The sequence below is a fragment of the Hetaerina americana genome, unplaced genomic scaffold (genome assembly GCF_022747635.1).
Source record: "Hetaerina americana unplaced genomic scaffold, ioHetAmer1.1.p SCAF_7, whole genome shotgun sequence".
NCBI classification, from domain to species: domain Eukaryota; kingdom Metazoa; phylum Arthropoda; class Insecta; order Odonata; family Calopterygidae; genus Hetaerina; species Hetaerina americana.
This window is the reverse complement of record NW_027287316.1, coordinates 36,019,348-36,038,550: the sequence shown is the minus strand read 5'-3', so window position 1 is coordinate 36,038,550 and position 19,203 is coordinate 36,019,348. Positions and strand designations below refer to the sequence as shown.

Here is a 19,203-nt window from a genome sequence, read left to right as displayed (position 1 = left end):
TGTGGAGAAAAATGGAAGAAAAAAATAAACCAGGCAGAAAGGAAAACCAGCAAAGCACTTCTAGCCATTTGGGGGAAGAGAGTTTGCTTTGGGGAGAAATTAAAAAAGATGACAAGTGGATACAGGAAATACTAAGATACAGTGGGATGCTGAAGGCTGTTCTATGTAAAGGAGGAAAAGATGAGAAAGCAAGTTGAAGGGAGGAAAATAATTGACATCATATTTGGATTTAGAGGGATGGCATACAGAGCCAAAGATAGATATTTTATTCACTACCTCTCTCAGTGTTCTGTCATCTCAATGATGTCAATGTAGGTTAAGTGTCGAACAGATAGATTTAAGATGTCATTTTTTCCATGAACGATAGGGGATCACAATAACATTGTTCGACTGTGATAGGGTCATGTTCGGGTAAAATTAATCTAGTGTGTAATCACCCCCTGGCACACATCCTAGCAGTGGCTTGCAGGGTATAGAAATAAATAAAAAAATGCTGGCAATGCTACTTAGTTATTCTTGTGTTTCTGTAACAGCCAAAGATCAACTGCAATCATTATTCCTTTCACATCCCATAGATTCTCTACTCGTAAGTGAACACAGGACTTACGTTTTTGTATATTTATTTTCCAAAGGGCATTACTAATACATGCAAGGTTTTCCAAAGTATGAATATGTGTAGTCTTTTTGTAATCCCATTAATTTGTTATATAATTATAGTATTGTCATGATACTATCTGACTTTGTTTTAATTTGAGTTGTAATGAGAGGTTTACTCAACACAACTAGTTCTTGATATCCCTCTTAGTATGCATTTCTAATATCCTTAAATCCTTCAGCACAATGTCATGCTTTGAACTGAATTAAGAGACCAATCAGAAGTATTTTCATCAGGGTTTCTTATAATCGAAATTGTTTCTACATTTGAATTCTGTAGACCATTTTTATCCCTGCTACATATCCTTGCTTGCTTACATAAGGCAGCTAATCATATACCTTGTATCAAGGTATCTATTCCATGCCTCCTTATCTTTATGCCTTAATCTATTTTCCTTATTTATCTAATAACCATTTGATGGATCTCCTCCCTCCATATCCCATTTGCACCCCCTTCCCTATTAGTCACTTATTTTCATATAGGGTAAAAAAGAGGAAGAGAAAGCTCCAGAAAAGCTGGCAATTCAGTGAGACAGTAGGATATGATGTCACTGAAAACCTACAGAAAACAGACTACATAAAGGTAGGTATACTTTGTATGGATACTCTTGTTATATCCACAGATACATCTGTGTGTGGAGGTATTTCACATTCTTTTGTGAAACTTCTGTGGAAAAAGAATATTTATATTATATTCAAAACATTTTATAAATTAATGAACATAATATTACGGAAATTATGATTTTTCCTGTGGGGATAACACTACTATAGAGCACAGAAATAAGAAAACTAATTGGTAGAAGACTATTGGCTATCTGAAATGACCCAAGGTGTTTAGGATAAGGAAGATGCATAAAAAATTTGCAGTGCCTTATCGTTCTGCATAAAATAAAGTAAACAAGTAGTGGTAACATTAGGTCAAAGGCATATAATGCAAAAAGTAAATAGAGTAAAGTCCATAATTTGATGAGATGCTAATTCATATTGTGGCCCAGCTAAATGATAATTGGCAATTTAATAGAATGCAATCAAAGGAAGATATTCTTACAAGAGCTACCTAGATTCATCTGGCAAAATGTTATACTTTTTTACATGCCAAAAATGCTGATAATAACTGATTCATCACATTTTTAATACAATTCAGCGATATTTGAATCAGATAAATACCAGACATTCAGGGATGTGTAGAAAGTGTGTTTTCTTGTTCTTTGGATGGAAGTTCCACTGCTGGCAATCTAGCAACATCAATTTGCACCCTGGTCAAAGATCTACTTTGATATCAGCAAAAACTTGAATGGCTTTAAACCCTACTTACAGAATGGCTGAGAATATGTTGAAGCTGGTTAAGGAAGACTTGCAGATCATAAATTGGAGATCTGTGTATGGATCTGATCGGAATGTTAAATTATAAGTACTGCATTCCAAAAGAAGGAAACATTATACTGAGTGGTTAATGTTGTAAACACTTAAGTCATAATGTTATAATAGACCTTGTAGACCATTAATAATGACTATCATTGAAACAATATGGCTAAAGTGTGTATGTATAATCATTTAATTTTTGGTGAGTTCCCTCCTGTTTTCATTGTTTACTCAAGCTGCATTAACAGGTCTTGCATTGTCATACATGGAAGACAATTGGCTTAACATAGTGAATAATTGGATAATATCTTCCTGTTTCACCAAAGACCCATCAAAGGATTTTTTTTCATGCATTACTATAAACTCAAAATGTGAATACCTGATTTTTTTTTAAAGTTTCCTGGTTTTTTGTGCTTGTTTATTGCATCCTGGAAATTCTGTTTGGCTAATTTTTTATTGGAGATACTTATGGTAGGGTCACCCATGTCAGTTATGTCGAAGAATAGGAGCCAAATGAAATGTAGTCTGCACAGCATCTGTTTCTCAGTGAGGTGGCTGCTAAGGCATTTGACCTCATCGGTGGGACTAGTTTTGGGATGGTTGCATATTAAAAACACTACTGAAGAAGGCTACGGGGACACTGGCTAAACCCTAGCAGTTATAATGGATGCTAATATGCAAATGAATCCTGGCAACTAAGGGGCCAATCCCAATGGGATGGGTTTTATCTGGCAATAGGGGATGAAAGATTTCTGCTATCATCCTCAAACAAAATAAATCCTCTGTTGAATTGACAGCAAGTGGAAACATGATGAAGGAGAGAACTGTAGTATTTATAATAAGACCTGGAATGTTTGAATGGTGTAGAGGCTAGGGAATCCAGTAGAAATAAGCAAAAATTTAGGAAGAGGCATTGTGAACAGATTGTGGGTGAATGAGAGAATATTATGAGAGATGAAAGCAAATCCAATGAACTTGGTACTTATGCAGGTTTACATTTCAATAGATAGTCATTGGAAGGAAGTAGTAGACAGTGGATGTTAGTAGATATGCCCAACTAGACAAATTTATTGCAGGTATTTCTGGAAGAAAACACTAGATTGTGATGAGGGATTTTAATGAAATGCAGGGAGCAAACAGAAAGAAGTCGGACACAATTTAGCAAAAAGAAATGTAAGTAAGTAAGTAAGTAATTTTATTTGCCCAGCAGATTTGTACAATTGTAAAAAACAAGCACAGATATAGGACACGTCAATGTTATATAAAGAAATGATAAATACTAAGTACATGTTTAAATACAAAGAAACTCATGGGACAAGAAGTTCATTAATAGAATAAAACATTTTACAGAGTAAATATTTCTGAAGGTTGAGCTTAAATATAGGCAGCTTATGTTGTGCTTTCAGTTCTTTAGGAAGTTTATTAAAAATCCTGAGGCCCATATGTTTAGGTCCATGGGCGGTGGTACAGGTTCTGACAAAGTTTTGGTGGAGGTCAGCAGAATGCCTTGTGTTATAATTGTGAACGTTGGCATTGGAAAGATAACTAGAGAAGTTGCTTTTGACATACAAAGATGCGCAATACATATACACGCAGGGAATGGGTAAAATTTTCAATTTTTTAAAGAGGGGACGACAGGATGCTGCATGAGTAGCAAAGCAAATAAGTCGGATGATCCGTTTTTGAATTTTAAATATAATATTTGCATTAGGTGTAGGGCCCCATAAAAGAATACTATAAACAACATGAGAGTAAAATTCACTAAAATAAAGAGACAATAAGACCTCAGTATTGACGGTATGCCTAATGAATCTGATAAGATGACAGAGTGAACTCAACTTATTACGAAGTTTGAGAATATGGTCATCCCAAGACAGACGACTGTCAATAGAGATGCCTAGAAAACATGATTTACTTTTTTGTACAATAAGTTCGTTATCAATATTTACAGTTATGCAAGCAGCTGATTTATTCTTATTAGCAAAGTAAATTAAAGAAGATTTACTAACATTGAGGAGGAGGGAATTGAGGAGACACCACTCATGTAACAGCTGGGTAACGGAAACAGAGGTTAATATTAGTGTGTCTACAGAGGAGGCAGACACGAGGACATTTGTGTCATCAGCATAGACGACAGGCAGCACGCCTGGTACAGAGTTCAGTAATGTTGGTAGATCATTTACGTACATAAGGAACGAGATTGGGCCCAGGACAGATCCCTGGGGTACACCACATAGAACACTTTTTACTGGAGAAAGGAACTCTCTTCCTTGTTTACTTAAGGCTACACATTGTTTTCTGTCCAGGAGATAGGATCTAACCCAGTCTAGGGAAGTCCCTCTTATTCCCAGGCATTCAATTTTTCGAAGTAAGAGGTTGTGATTGACAGCATCAAACGCCTTTGAAAAATCGAAAAATAAGGCAAGAGATTCAGATCTATTGTCAAGATCAGAAGTTATTTTTTTAACTGCTTGATATATAGCTGTGGATGTAAACCTGAGTTTCCTGAAACCATGTTGGTTGGGAGAAAGTAAGTTATGGGATTCCAGAAATAATATTAAGCGATTGTAAAAAATTAATTCAAATATTAATGAAATTAAAATGATCTTAGGGATTAAAATTAAAGGCCTGTAGAATAAATGACTTGGTGATTACTAAAACCTGGATTAAGTACCATGTTTAACATGCTGGGAAGATCAATCTGAGAAAATCCTGGGGGATTTAGAGAGTGTTTATAACATTTCATCACAGATTTCAGGAACATTGTCATCAATTAAAATTTTCCAGTGTGTGCAAGGGATGTGGATTTGGATGATAATTTAGAGCTCATGAAGCATAATGTCAATTTGAAGAGGATAAACTTGGGAGGAGGTTTGAGAAAATGTAATGAAGAAGCTTTAATCAGTATGGGTATGCTAGAAGAAGGCCTCTTAAAACAAGTTTATACTTGCTGAAAATGGAACAATAGGAGTGAATAATAAGAAATGAATTACTTTGCATGGATTACAAAAGAGAGACGAGAGAAGGAAATGGAAGCATAGATTTTGGAGGAAGAAAGTACAAAGAGTTAAGTTATTAACCAAGGGAGGATAACAATAAAAGGCAATTTCAGTAATAAAAATTGACTTGTATAAAAGCCCTAGGTTTGTTACTTGGGTGTGACAGGATGTTTTGGTAGTATGTATCCCGATCCTTGCCTGTGTGTGCCATGTGGATGTACCAGTTTAAGTGGAGTACACCATCTGTCACATGGAAAATTTGATTTTGTGACCAATTGCTGTCACCCAAGTCTCTCTCCACTAATTCTTTCTCCATACCCTAAATATTTAACCGTCTTCAAAATACCCCAGCAATTGATAAATTACTGCTATGTGGGGAGTATCATTTGAAATACTAAATTTTATCTCTAGTGGTTTCTTTAGGCAAAATTTCGTTTCAGTATGAAATTTATTCTGGTTAATATGTTATTCTCCTCTACATTAGTTTGTTCTTGATTATTTCAGTGGTTTCTACGCGATAAGATAAACACCTTGAAAACCCTGGAGATCGGGACAGTGCGATGTCTAATGTACTGGCATCCCTCCCAGAGGCCCTGGGTTCGAATCCTTGAAGTGGAGGATCGTTTTCTTTGGTGACCCAATCCTTACTTGAGGTGCTTTGTGGAGAGCACTTATAGTGAGTACGCCGTCCATCGTATGGGACGTTAAGCTCGGACGCCTTGGTGCCATTCGTTAAAAGTAGGCTAATGCCTACGCCGAGTTTCTCTCCACCCTTCCTCCATTCCTAGTCATCTCTAATGGCGCAAATGACCCCAACTGTCGGTCGCCTCTCCGAAAAAGCTATTGCTGCTTGAAAACCAACTACTCCGGATTTGGCACCTTGAAATCCCGACCTTGTCATACACGTTGGCGAAAGCCATCGGCTCTGTCAAATCACATCGCCTTGCTCTCCCGAGAACTTCGCTCTACGTCACCTCCCTCGGAAAATTTAACTCAATGCAAGTGGCGCTAGCGTAGTGCCTGCTCTGTCCTAGTTAAGACCACTCTGTCACCGGATTCACGAGGGTGTACGTAGCTGTCCGTGATTTGAGTAGAAGAGAGTGGATTTACGTCGTGAAGCAAGAGGTAAGTTTTTCTCCTGAATGAAAATCATTGTTCGTTCACTTTGATTATGCCTTAGCAATCTATTAAGGTGCGAGATTTTAGCATTTAGTGGAAATTATATTTTATAGTTGCGGTATTTTTACGCGAAGGAAAAATGAACGAGAGATCAATTCTAGATTGCGTTTTTCTTTTCATTGATTGCCCAAAGGGTATTAAGGTAAGTTAAATGCTTCTTTTTCTCAAGTATCGAGCCTACGTCCGATGTTGCTCTCGTTTACAAGTAACGAGCGCGAGTTGAAGGCGAGAACCCAAGAGGTCCGTAAAAAAACATAACGGAAATACTAACCCCTTTCCATTGATTTTAACCAATAATGTATAATGTTGCTGTGTTGTACACAACCCGCGTTCCTTTCATAATTCAATTCGGCCTCTTTTAACAATATCCTGGTTCGGTGCTCTACTTATTCGAGTTATTTCTAAATGTAGCGATCTTCATGTAACTTACGTAGGCGCAATTATAGCGTAGTGGCTAGAGCGGTCGGCAGCTGACTAGAGGGTCTTGGGTTCAATTAACAGCCGGTGGGTAATTCCGACCGCTCCATCTAAACATGTAAGCAGTGCTATTTCTAATTGTCGCCGGGAACTTAATTGGAAAAGCGAATGGGGGCAAAGGGGAGGAAACTGCCCACCACTATTCTGAATACATAAATTTCACACGCCATATGACTTTCTTCGGGATGCGTCCTTCCCTCTGTCGAAAAGAAATTTCGGTCGGTTTAATGTGCTCCTCTTCGCTATTGTCAGAGTTTTAATAGGATCTTGATTCTTCAAATGATAGCATTGCAATAAAATCAATTTAAAGCGTGATGAAAAGTTTTAAATTTACGGACCCTCTAATTTCATTCACGGCGTTGATGAAAAGACAGTATAATATTAAATTAGTAGGCTCAGAATCGGCCTTTTCATATGCTTCCCGTGCGAAACGTGGGTCCCCGAGCCACACAAACGGATTTAGGATGGATTTTTTTGAGAGTAGTTTTTGCGTGCTTTATGGCCGTTGACTGGCAGGATGAAATTTTGATCTGTACTTTAACACGTTATGGGATCTTAGATTTTCGCGGCGTTCAGATGAAAGACTCTCCATTCTCGGGATGTCACCGCGTAGGTTGTTTTTCTGACAACAGTTTCGCCCGTGTTTCAACGAGCGTCTTCAGGTCTAAGTTACTTCGAAACACGGGCGAAACTGTTGTCAGAAAAACAACCTACGCGGTGGCATCCCGAGAATGGATAGTCTTTCACTTTAACACGTTGCCTCCATAGACTCATTGGTAGTTGCATTCAATCGATAGCGCAAATAGAAGGGGAGTCAGTTCGCTTCGAGAGGGAATAGGAAATGAGGGGAGGGTGGGTATTGGATGAGGAGACAGAGGGTTACGGTAGCGTAGGTGGGAGATTCTAGGGAAGTGACTTGGATTCGTAAACTGACGAGTGGTGTGCTGATTATGAAAGAAAATAGAACCCATCGTTTGGAGTCGGTGATAGGAGAGGGGTCAAGCTGAAGGGCTTTGTTATCTCGAAAAAAGTTTCATATTGAATGAAGTAGATCGATTGCAATGGAGCAACAGAGGAAGGCGAAAACATAATGCAGACCGATTAAACTTACCGGGGTTGATTTTGTACTCTAATAATAATTCCTACTTGATTTTCGATGCCAGTAGTTGCATTATTCTCATCAATGCGTGACCTGTGGGGTAAAATAAATTTATTTAAAATGTCAGAAAAACAAAAAAAAGTGCGAGGCATTTTTCAAGAGTTAAAATTTTTTTATTGCATACACAAGACTAACTAATGTGTAGAATTATTTGCTTAAGTGACTCCTTCACAATGGGATCGGGATGGTGCGGTAGCTTCCCATTCAGAGGGCCCGGGTTCCAATCCCCGAGGTAAAGGGATTTTCCAGTGGTATCCTGATCCTTGGGGTGTTTTGTGAAGAGCACTGTAGAGGAGTGCGTTGTTGGTCAGATGGGACACTAAAATATGAGACTCCATTGCCACCTTTAAAGTGAGAGTAGGTGAGCCTCTTGCAAACTCTCAGTACTCATGGGTTGAGGAGTGGAAGCATCGGAAAAATTATGCAGCGGTGTGGATGCCTGCAAAACCTCGCATGGTTGTTAAATTTTTTAATTCTTTTTAATATGGTTTATTCTTTGGTTATGTACTCGAGTGATAAACATTTTAGTGTTACAGCTGCATTTCTTTTAAGAGTAAAGAAGAAATAACATGTGCTTATATAATAAAGGATGAATTAATTCAAAAGAAATCGAGGAGGCTTTAAGTACTGATATCACCATACTTTGCTTAGTGAAATTAGCATCCTAAGACGTTGCATTACTTTCTTAAAATTCATCCTTTTATATTTGAATACTTATTCAATATCTAAATTTTTGAGCATCAGTACTTGCTTAAATTTCCTTTTCAATGAAACTCAAATGATCCAAAATCACTTGCACCCTTATGTTCTCTGAATTGATTAAGCCTTTATCACAATCATCTACCATGGAAAAAATACTGTAAATATTTGGTGGTTTGTAAACTTTATCAATAGTTTTATAATTGTTTCTTTAAATGCATCAAAACAATGCGGCTAATAAGCTGAAGCTTGCTGTAGAAGTAGTAGATTTAGGGGAGGTGACTGACAGCTGAGGTCAATTGTGCCATTGGGAATGGATGAGAGAGGAGGAAGAGTGGAGAGAAACCCAGCATCCGTCGCCTCCTCTTATCAAAAGCACAAAGAGATCTGCAGTTTAACTTCCCATCCTACAGCTGGCACACTCAGTATTCTCTACAAAGCACCTCAATGTGGGATCGGAATCCCACTGAAAAATATGTGAAGTCTCCAGGTGTCAAACCCAGGCCCTCTGGGTTAGAAAGTTGTATGCTAGCTACTGCACCATGTTGATCCCCGAGCTTGGTGTTTTATATTATTTTCTCACTTAGAACCTTTACTTGATTCTCGGAGTGTTATGCACTGTATTCCGGATTAATTTTGGGGGAAAAATCATAAAAGGAATATAATACCCCATCCCTTGGGCCAACCTGATAATACCATTGGTAATTTTGTTTGAATATTACTCAAATAACTAGTTGAAAACTAATCAAGCATTGCACCCCAAGCTAAGATATGATGATGACATGGTAATGATCTGAATTTAGGAAGTAACAAAACGTTTAGTAACTTAGATATCAAGGGACATTTGTTCAATAATGATATGTGAATTTATACTAATCATCGTTTGCAGCTAAGCATTAAACAGCTGTCCTTAAATTATGCAAGACCAAACATTCAATGATATACCGCTGTTCTCAAGCCCTCGAAAAACTCCTTGTCTTTCAGTAAATACCTCCAAAAACTTGACTATCCCTAGCTCTCTGATTGATTCAAACCTATGGCATTAAATGAATAAATTCATCAAGAATTGGGGTATGAAAGTAAACTAAAAACATTTGCAAAAAAACTGTCAAGAAAAATATTAAAAAGTAAAGAAGAAAACAGATCCTTACCAGTCCACTGTCAAAGAAAGAAATGGCATCTACTACCTGAAAAATTTACTTATTGATAGTTAAACGCAGTGTTTATATTTGCACCTGCATATGTATCGGCAGAGGGAAAGGGACTGGCCCCCCAACCCTGATGTGTGAATTTCACAGTCGGGCTTAGTACTGGGTGAACTCTACTACTATCACCTACCAAGCCAAGCTTTGAGTTGATTACTGTGTTTATGGTTTTATACATTAAATGGCATCAGTACTTATATTCTTTTGTAAGAGAATAAAATGACAAAAGTGTGCCGGAGTCAATAAAAAATGAGAAAATATAAGCTTACTGAATGGCATCACAGTAATTTTCACAACCAAAGAAAGTCTTAGTAAATATAGGTGGAAAAAATAAAAATATTTAAAGTAAAGCTGCTATATTGTAACAGCTTTCTTTGTATTGATTCAACTCTGTAATCCTCCTAGATTATTCAGCTCTCATGGTTAATCTTAAGTTCTATATTTTCTGTTAAGGTAAGATAGGAATAATATCATAATGCTTTTTGGCCAACTTTTATTTTGTCATCTTTTTATCAAAGCCGGTATATACATGGATTTCACATTATTATACGCTGTCAGAAACACATTAACTAACTGTACTTATTCCAAAACTTGAAGGGTGAAGCTAGAGATATAACTTTTAGAAGTATTTCTTTGGGTTTTTAAATAGAAGAAACTTCCAGGGTGAAAATAATTAATGCTTCTTGTTCTCCTCTTTCTACTATTATGTGGGCCTATCCTTGGAGTTACTGAAGATTTAAGATCACAGAGTGGAGGGAATAGCACCTGCAAATATGCTGAATGCCCACTGACTAGGCTTCATCAACAATATGGTCAAATGAACTTCTTCTTCTACCATGTAAGTTCCTATTTTTTGCTTAAAGACACAGAATGTGCTACATATGGGAACCGTAAGGTAAATCCTTCACAGAATTCAACAATAATAATCTGCTAAAAGCCTTTGAGTTTATAATTTAGCTTTGATAATGCAAAAATATGTAAGACACTTCAACAATTCAAAATATCAATTGAATGCAAGTATATAACCGTAAAGGTTTTATTGCACAATTAAATGAATAATTGTTCTTAGTTACTTAAGCCTCATCATTTGACATGAATGTCACATAGATAACTTGAAAAATGGAAGCTGTTCATGAAAATTTGAATGAACTAGTGTTCATAATTATACAGAAACCTTCAATAAAGACCTTAAGGACAGATATTATATTTAGCAAAATGCCCTGGATTATTTTTTTGCTCCTGATGTTTTCTTTCTTTGGTCAAATGTACTGTTTGAACCTAATGATATTTTAAAAGCGCAAAACTGCAGAGAAATTCTCATTCTAATTATTACAGATGTTGTGATGTATTCAAAAAAATAAGGCAGTGTTTAAAAGTCTAATGCAAGTATTTGGCCATTCTTAATGAAGGCAACATTTTAGTTTTATTAGACTTGAAAATGAGATTTATTATTTACGCATTAAAATAAGCATTTGGTCATCGTCCCAATGTTGTGAAATCTGTATCCAATTGATTTACATCATTCTACTGACCCAATAGGTTGTAGATACCTGTATCCTTGTAAGAACCACCACCGCTACTCTTTTAGATAATTTCTAGCTGTCAGTAATACAATGGAAATTCCAAATGCAACAATTTCAGAGTGTAAAAATCATTCGCCTTGACTGGGATTCGAACCCAGATCCCTCAATATCCGGTCGAGTGCTTTAGCCACTCAAGCTACCGAGGCGTCCTCTTAAACTCTGAAATTTTGGGGCTTTTAAAGGAACAAGATGTTGTGACGAAATACCGTACATATAATGTCACAGGCATTCGTAGTCGTGCGCAAGGCGCCACAGTCCACGAGGTTAAAGCCAACTTTAAACACTTATGGTGTTTTCACTTTGACAAATTCCAAAGAAACTGCGGGAGATGAAATGAGAGAGATACAATGGAAATTGTCTAAAATAACTTTAGCCTCCAATGTAAAACTTATCTCCCTGTACATTAGGTTCTGATTGTTGTGATCACATAGAGGTTGTCTTTAAAATTAAGCATTAGAGAACGAGGAATGAAAACTTTTACAAAATCTTCAGGAATTATAATAATTTAAACAGAAAGTTTTGATTGTATTCTATATGCATTAGATTCAAATGATAGAATTTGAACATCCACAGCCAAGCAAGTAAAAATTTACCTATTTATTCTTACACGCAAAAGTGACATCATTGGTATTTCTCTTCTGATAGAATACTTTTTTCATCATACCTGGTTAAATAGTAAAACTCTACCACTTACTCCAGTGTCTCTTTTTCAAATCTCATTTAAGGATCATCTTCCTTGAGATGGCTACAAGTACGAGGGTCATCCGGAAAGTAGTACCCGTTCGTGAAATAAAGACACAAAAGTAAATATTAACAAACATAAAAAATTTTATTTGAAAGAGGATACTTTAAACTACTTCTCAACATAATCTCCAAGCAAATTAAGGCATTTGTCATAACGTGTGACAAGTTTCTGTATTCCTGCTGCATAGTCCTTCGCCGCCAGCTCATTGAGATACGCGAGGGACCCATCTTGCACAAATTTTTGCATAATGCAGATGGTGTTTAACAATTTCATGAACAATTGTTCGAGAAACATTGGGAAAATGCTCACAGATGTCATCAATTGTGACGCGCCGATCGTTCCTCACGAATTCGTCAACTGAGCTCACCAGTTGGTCTGTAATGACAGACGGTCTCCCCGAACGCTCATCGTCGTGTGTGTTCCCCCTCCCCATGTTGAAGTTGCGACACCACCGCCGAACAGACGACTCGTCCATTACATTGTCTCCATACACCTCCTTTAATTGGCGATGAATATCACATGGGCGAACGTTTCTTGCATTGAGGAATTTAATCACTGCCCTCACTTCACAACTGGCGGCGTTCTCAATTTTTTTAAACATTGTAAACAATCACAGAAACAACACAGGCAATGCTAGCGTCACGCAACTTGGCTCAGAGAAGGCAGACAAGCCACTGAAGCTATCTGACCTCGTCCAGCGGCTACTCGCGTCGTCAGCACTTCATGCGGCACGAACGGGTACTACTTTCCGGATGACCCTCGTATTTAAATTGGTGTGATTTAATTTTATCTGGAGGTAAATTATTAATCTCCTACTGCATAATGGCTGGTAGTGTTCTTGTCAGGTCTTCTTTCATCTCTACCAATACATAACACAATGCTATCCACAAACCCAAAGAATTTTTATCCTTTTTTCACAAGTCTTTTAAAATTTCCTTGAAATTAATCAATGTCTTCCCAAAGCTATCTATGAAAGATCATGGTTGATATAATGGGGTGAAGGGGCAAACTCTTCAATTTTAGCTTAAATTGTACTGCATCTGGTCCTACTGTTACTCATACTTATCCAACTTATACTCAGGGAATCTGTCAAAGATTTGGTTGTGAATTATTGGGATATGTTCGTTTTAAACTAATAATATTAAACAGCAAACAAGATGGCTTAATGACAATGACTGAACCAATTTTTACTTCACTATACTCCACCTTACATCACTGTTTGTAGATCTTTTATTGATAAACTAATCAGTGATCACATTAAGTGAAACCTATTGTTTCTCTGACAGTGCAGAAGAGTCGATGTATCTAGGTAACATACTTTTTCAATTATACTGATTCACTTAAGCTACGCAACAGATAAGTAAAAATTTCATAATCTCATCTGTTAACAATGAAAAGTAAAAACCTATGCATCTATTTGTCCATGTCTACACTAGCCATTTAAATATTGCTTTAAGTGATTCCTCGTGGTAAAGTATTATTGTTAAACCCTCCTTTGACACACAAAATTATACTTTAGTGATCTACTTTCTAGTGATCCTCATGTATTTAATTGTGCCCAAGTGTGATGAATGTATAAAATGGTGACCACTAGATGAGATCTCTTAAAAATTTTTGCTTCTAAGTAAAAATATTTCTTTATTCAAATTAGTATAATGAAACTAGCATGAGGAATGTTTTGAATAATGTTAAAAGGTCTATTTGGACGTTAAGCGTACTGGCTGTAGGTAACAAATAAATTTGTCAAAAAGCTTAAATTAAAAATATTTTAATCAATGGACGAGCTTCAGGGACTCTAAGGGAAGTATGTGTAGTCATACAATTGGTACATATCAATTTTTTGTACATTTTTAATTGACAGCAATGCTTTGTTTAAAGTCTTGATGTAGGAAACATTTAATTACAGATATATGCATAAAATTAATGCATTAAAAAAGCTATAATGTAGACAAGGCATGCAGTAATGTCATAACTGGTAAACTGTATTAATCTGATATTATTTCTTCAGTGTTCCAATGTGTCAGTGCTATATATGAAAAATGTTTGGTGCTCACATATATTAAGATGATAGTGTATTCCTTTGAACTCTGGTCCAAAAAAATGGTCCTACGTGGAAGAAGTCCTGAAAGATAAAGATATTCCAGACGACCATGAATATTTTTGATGCAGTGTGAATGCTTGGAAGCCGAACCTTTTTGAATAGTAAACATTAACAATTGAAAATGAGTAATGGTGACCTTCGAATATTAATGGAAAGCTACCAATGTCAGTTTTCCCAATGCTTATCTGCTATATGTGGCTTATCAATGAATATCTATTTTCCATTACACATGAACTCTTATGAAATTCAGTCTCATACATATTAAGGAATTAGCTACATAATTCTTATTATTGATGCTATAAATATTCCAAGAGTTAGTATGCAAGGAATGGTGTTCCAATATAAATGCAAAATTACCTTAGAGCGCAATACATTTTTTGATAACATTCACATTAGACAGCTCATGTATGCTTTTAATTTAGTCTTACTTCCTCAAGTAAGAAATTGATATCTAATTGGACTTATTTTATGCAGGTGTATTACAATCAACCATTATGCCAAATGAGTATTGCTGTCATTACTGTATATCCTATAGTTAAATTTGAGAAATTAATTTTTGTAAGGTTCAATGAAAACTTAAATTTGATTTATAATTAATTGATGGACCTGATTAACTTGACTTTTCAGCATTAATGATTTATCATGAAATTAGCAAAAATAGTGTTTCTATTTTACACACAATTTGGTGAATAAACACATCAAAAAGTTTCAAATTAATTCATGTTTGAACTAGTTGCCAAAACTCAAGTTAAATATAGCTTCACGAAACGTAACATATTAAAAGCAAATTATTCTATGAGCAATAGTAATTGTTGAAATTTTACCATGAAAAGTCATTTTTTTTGACAAATAGGGTGAATCTACCATTTTTAGTTGCAACAATGCTGGGGATGGGATGTATTTTTGGAAAATTTTGTAAAAGGATATTAAACAATCACTCTGGAAGTTGTGCCATATTTGTTAAATAAATAAACACAATTGTTTGGTTAGAGCATGGAGATCGTATTTATCCTAATGGTAACAATTCAGAGAACTGCATAAATGTACACATCTTAAATATGTATTACTTAAGGTATACAGCTAAAATGAATGATTTTAACGAAGGAATTGCCTTAGAATATTTTTTCATGCAATAGAATGAAGGAATAGTTTCAAGAATCAATCATTATGGATCATTAATAATAATATTTTGACGATGGACCAAGCTCATTAAATAAATAGTTGTAGTCAAATTGCTGTATTAAGATAGGAACAGAAAAAATTAAAATAATGGTTAAAATGTTTTGACCTGGCTAATACGCTTTGTTCTTAAGAGTTGTTATAGCTTATGATTAGACTCAAATTTTATAATTAAAAGGAACTAATTACCTTGTTTAGTTTTGATGAAATAAATAAATAGGGTAATGTCATTGTTCAATAGAAATGCTACGAAATGCAGAAAAATTTTGAATTTATAATGAAATGATTTAAAATGGCAGATGTAACTCTGCTTAAACAATTTCATCCATAATTATCTTAATAAATTGAGGGAATAAGTAAGTATATATAAGTAAGGCATTTTAAAAGAGAATGATAGAGAAGTGTTAAGACTTCTAATAAACAGCTAAAGGCTGCTTGGTATAGGAAGCACTCGTGAAGTAAATTTCATTGAAACGAAGTACTTCTAAACTTGTGGGTATCAGTGATATTGTATCACAAATAAATTGTCAGTCAAGAATGATTACTTACTAACAGTAAATTTGGAAACAAGTGTTGTTTCTTCGAGCATTTCACTGCCTAATATAGCTTAATAAAAATCGTGAGTTTCTTGCCTTGTTGTAACACCAAAAAAGGAGCAATATGTTTTTAATATAACATCATGAAAGAATATATTTCAGAAGATAGGGGTGGATTGGAGGGAGAGGTGACATATCCACACCAATACATGCCGGACTACTCAGGTGTGAGTGAGGGATGGAGCAGTGTTAGAAAGTTTGGAAAGACAGGGGTCCATTACCACTCTTTTCAACATGATTTTGGAGGAATTGATTAGAGGCATGGGAAGAACAGGAATGAAGTTGGTGGGAATCTAAAAAATCAGATTAGCCAATGATGGAGCTATAGATTACCAGTAAGGCAAGGGGTACCAATCATTATGGAGCATACTAGAAAATGTGCGATAGGTATTGGATGAGAATAAATGTAAACAAAAAAAAGCTTATGGATTTCGTGAAAGGGATAAGCTAATTCAAAAATTAAAATAGGAGGGCAAAAACTAGAGTGGGTAGAAGCTATCTTTGGAAGTGTATTGGACCAAGATGGTGAAAGTAGTGAGAACATCAGTAGTATTGCATTAGGTAAGGAACCTTTCACCTGGAGGGAGTTGATGACTGGGACGTTAAGGATTTTAAGAAAAGGTTTGTCAAAATTGATATTGCATGAAAGGCCAGAAGAGAAGAAAGATTGAATAGTAGTAGTAGTATGTAGGGGAGGTGACCAACAGCTGAGGTCACTTGCGCCATAGGGGATGGATAGGAAAGGATGAAGCGTGGAGAGACATCTGGCGTCGGCATTAACCTACTCTTAACGAAAGGTGCCAAGGGGTCCGCAGCTTAACGTCCCATCCGACGGATGGCGTACTCTCTCAGAGTGCCCTCCGCAAAGCACCACCAGTAGGGATCGAGATACCTCTGAAAAATATTCAGCACCACCAGGATTTGAGCCCATGTCCTCTGGGTGGGAAGCCGGTACGATAGCCACCTCACCATCTCGATCCCCTTGATAGTAGTGGAGGTAGGGCATTGGATTGATAAGAAAGATGGATGCAGATCATTGGGATTGTGGAGAAAATGTTGAGGCTTGCTTCCTGGAGGGGGGAATGTGAGGCAAATGAGGAAGGGGTAGGAATTGGATAGGCATGTTGGAAGGAAGTATGAGCAATTGAACAAGTTTAATGTCCACATGAACAGGTTAGCAGTCCCATAGATAAAATATTTAGGCATCAGCTTAATTAGCAAGCTAAAATTTACTCATTAATTCAGTATTTTAACCAGTTAATGCAAAGCAATAAGGCTTGCTCCTATGTGTAGGAGGAAAAGCACAGTCACTGAACTTAAAAAAAACTCCTATTTTATATCTTCATCCACTATACTGTCATAGATGCCAGTCTAACTTACCTCGCTCAATTATAGTCCCAGGAAAACCTCACAATTCATCCCATTCCAAGTGCCAGATGATGTCACAGAAATAAAAAACTCACGGAGAGTTCAATACTTAGAAACAAACAAATGGGCTAAGGGCAATATAACAAGAGAAAATACAATATGGATGTTCAGGAAATGTTGCCACTCTGCTAAATATATGAATATTTCAATAGTTGCTGGTACTTCTGTTTTACGTTGAATTTCCATCTTATTTAAGCACCTGTAGTTCGAATGGAATGCTTGAAGTCTGACTTAAACATTAGTTTTTCAAGAGCTTTACAAGATCTTCCTGAGAAACCATGGGTAATAAAGATAAAGGAACTTGCCCCCTACCAAGTGCGTGACTCGCACACCACTGGACTAAGTACTAGGTGAGCTCTATCCTGATCTATCAAACCAACCTTCAGGTTGACTACTTGGGTGTATAGCCTGTCTTTATAATGAAACTATAAATTTAACTGAAGGTTAATATTATGAAGTATCTAATGCAAATCGAATTTATATAAACATAAATATTTACTGCTATTAGATAGGTTACTCCTGCCAACCATATTGTCATAGAGAGATATAAATGTAGGTATATGTAATTCTAATATGCAAATTCTTTTTATTCAAGGTACATGGAGGTCATATGGAATCGACTGGCGAAATCTACTTCAAGTAGACATTTGTCTCAAATTATTTTGGCTTCCAGCTGAGTAATTTGAAGTAAAAGCTGTGACTGCAATTGTTTTTGGAAGAGAGGCAACTGCATCTGACAGATTTAACCTCAACTGAGGACTCTTTTTGTATGAAATATCATAGAAGATCCTTTTCCCTTAAAGAGAAGGGGAAAGCGTTTCAGGATATCTACATCTCCTGCATCAAGATATTTATCAGCTCAATGGACACAAAAATTGTGCATTGGAGCACTCTTAATACAAGAGTAATAAAACTCTTTAATCTGAGTGCTGCACGAGAGGAAGTTTTTTCCAAAATGTAGTTTGTACGCTGACCGGTAGATGGGATATCTGAATCTAATTTTGGAGATCAGTTTCTATTCTAGTGGAATTGTTCATGCTGAGATGATAGTCATTTATATAGCAAGAGCGTTTTTATAGTGATAGCAAACATTTATATAGCAATCTTAAACTGGCCCATTCTACAAACATTGAGATAAGCATTTTAATTTATTAAGAGCAGAATATTATTTCTTTATTTCTATTCTTTCAATCTTTTCTGTAGAATAATTATTGGCAAATCATACTATGCATTTCTGTGAATTCATACCTGCCTAAGGGCTCTTCAGGATAAGATTTTCCAGCAGAGATAGCTCAGCTTATTCATTGCTGGTTTAAAATGACCTTTCCCAGAATTTATTTTGCTTGCCTCTCATTAATATGATATAAGTAGAAAGGACTATTTCTTTTGGAAATCGTTTCATTGCTAGTGTGGATGTTTTAGATTTCAATAAAGTGCATGAACCAAGATATATAAAGCATAATGACTATGTTCAGTTTCATTCTCATGAAACTTTTGACAATAAGACAAATTGGATGTGAATGGCTGCAGATGTTTGCATACTAAATGCAGGTAACTAAGGAAGAAAAAGGATATTTAAGGGAAACAACACAATGTACAGCACTGCTGCATCAGCATTTAAAAGTATTTACTTGTATATGATGCTGCAGAAAGTGCATTTGACTAGCAAATTAGTATAGAACTTTTCATTTTTCAAAATTACTAAAATACTTAATGGTATATTGAAGCTACTAGTCTGCAGCTCCCTCGTTAATATTACATTAGCTTAAAATATAATGTTCCATTTTAATGATCAATATTACGTTCAATAATTCAGTGGATAACTTTCTCAAGCAAA

The 19,203-nt window shown here is 36.0% G+C and overlaps 2 long non-coding RNA genes across 2 annotated transcripts in view; both read left to right on the top strand.

Annotated features, from left to right (window-relative positions):
• Positions 1-19,203, top strand: part of LOC139696762 (uncharacterized) — a 35,375-nt gene that overhangs the window by 9,860 nt on the left and 6,312 nt on the right. The gene's annotated exons all lie outside the window — the stretch shown is intronic.
• LOC139696763 (uncharacterized) lies at positions 5,985-18,101 on the top strand. Its single transcript, XR_011702654.1, has 3 exons — positions 5,985-6,140; positions 10,469-10,572; positions 17,962-18,101. It is a non-coding gene; the product is annotated as an uncharacterized lncRNA (long non-coding RNA).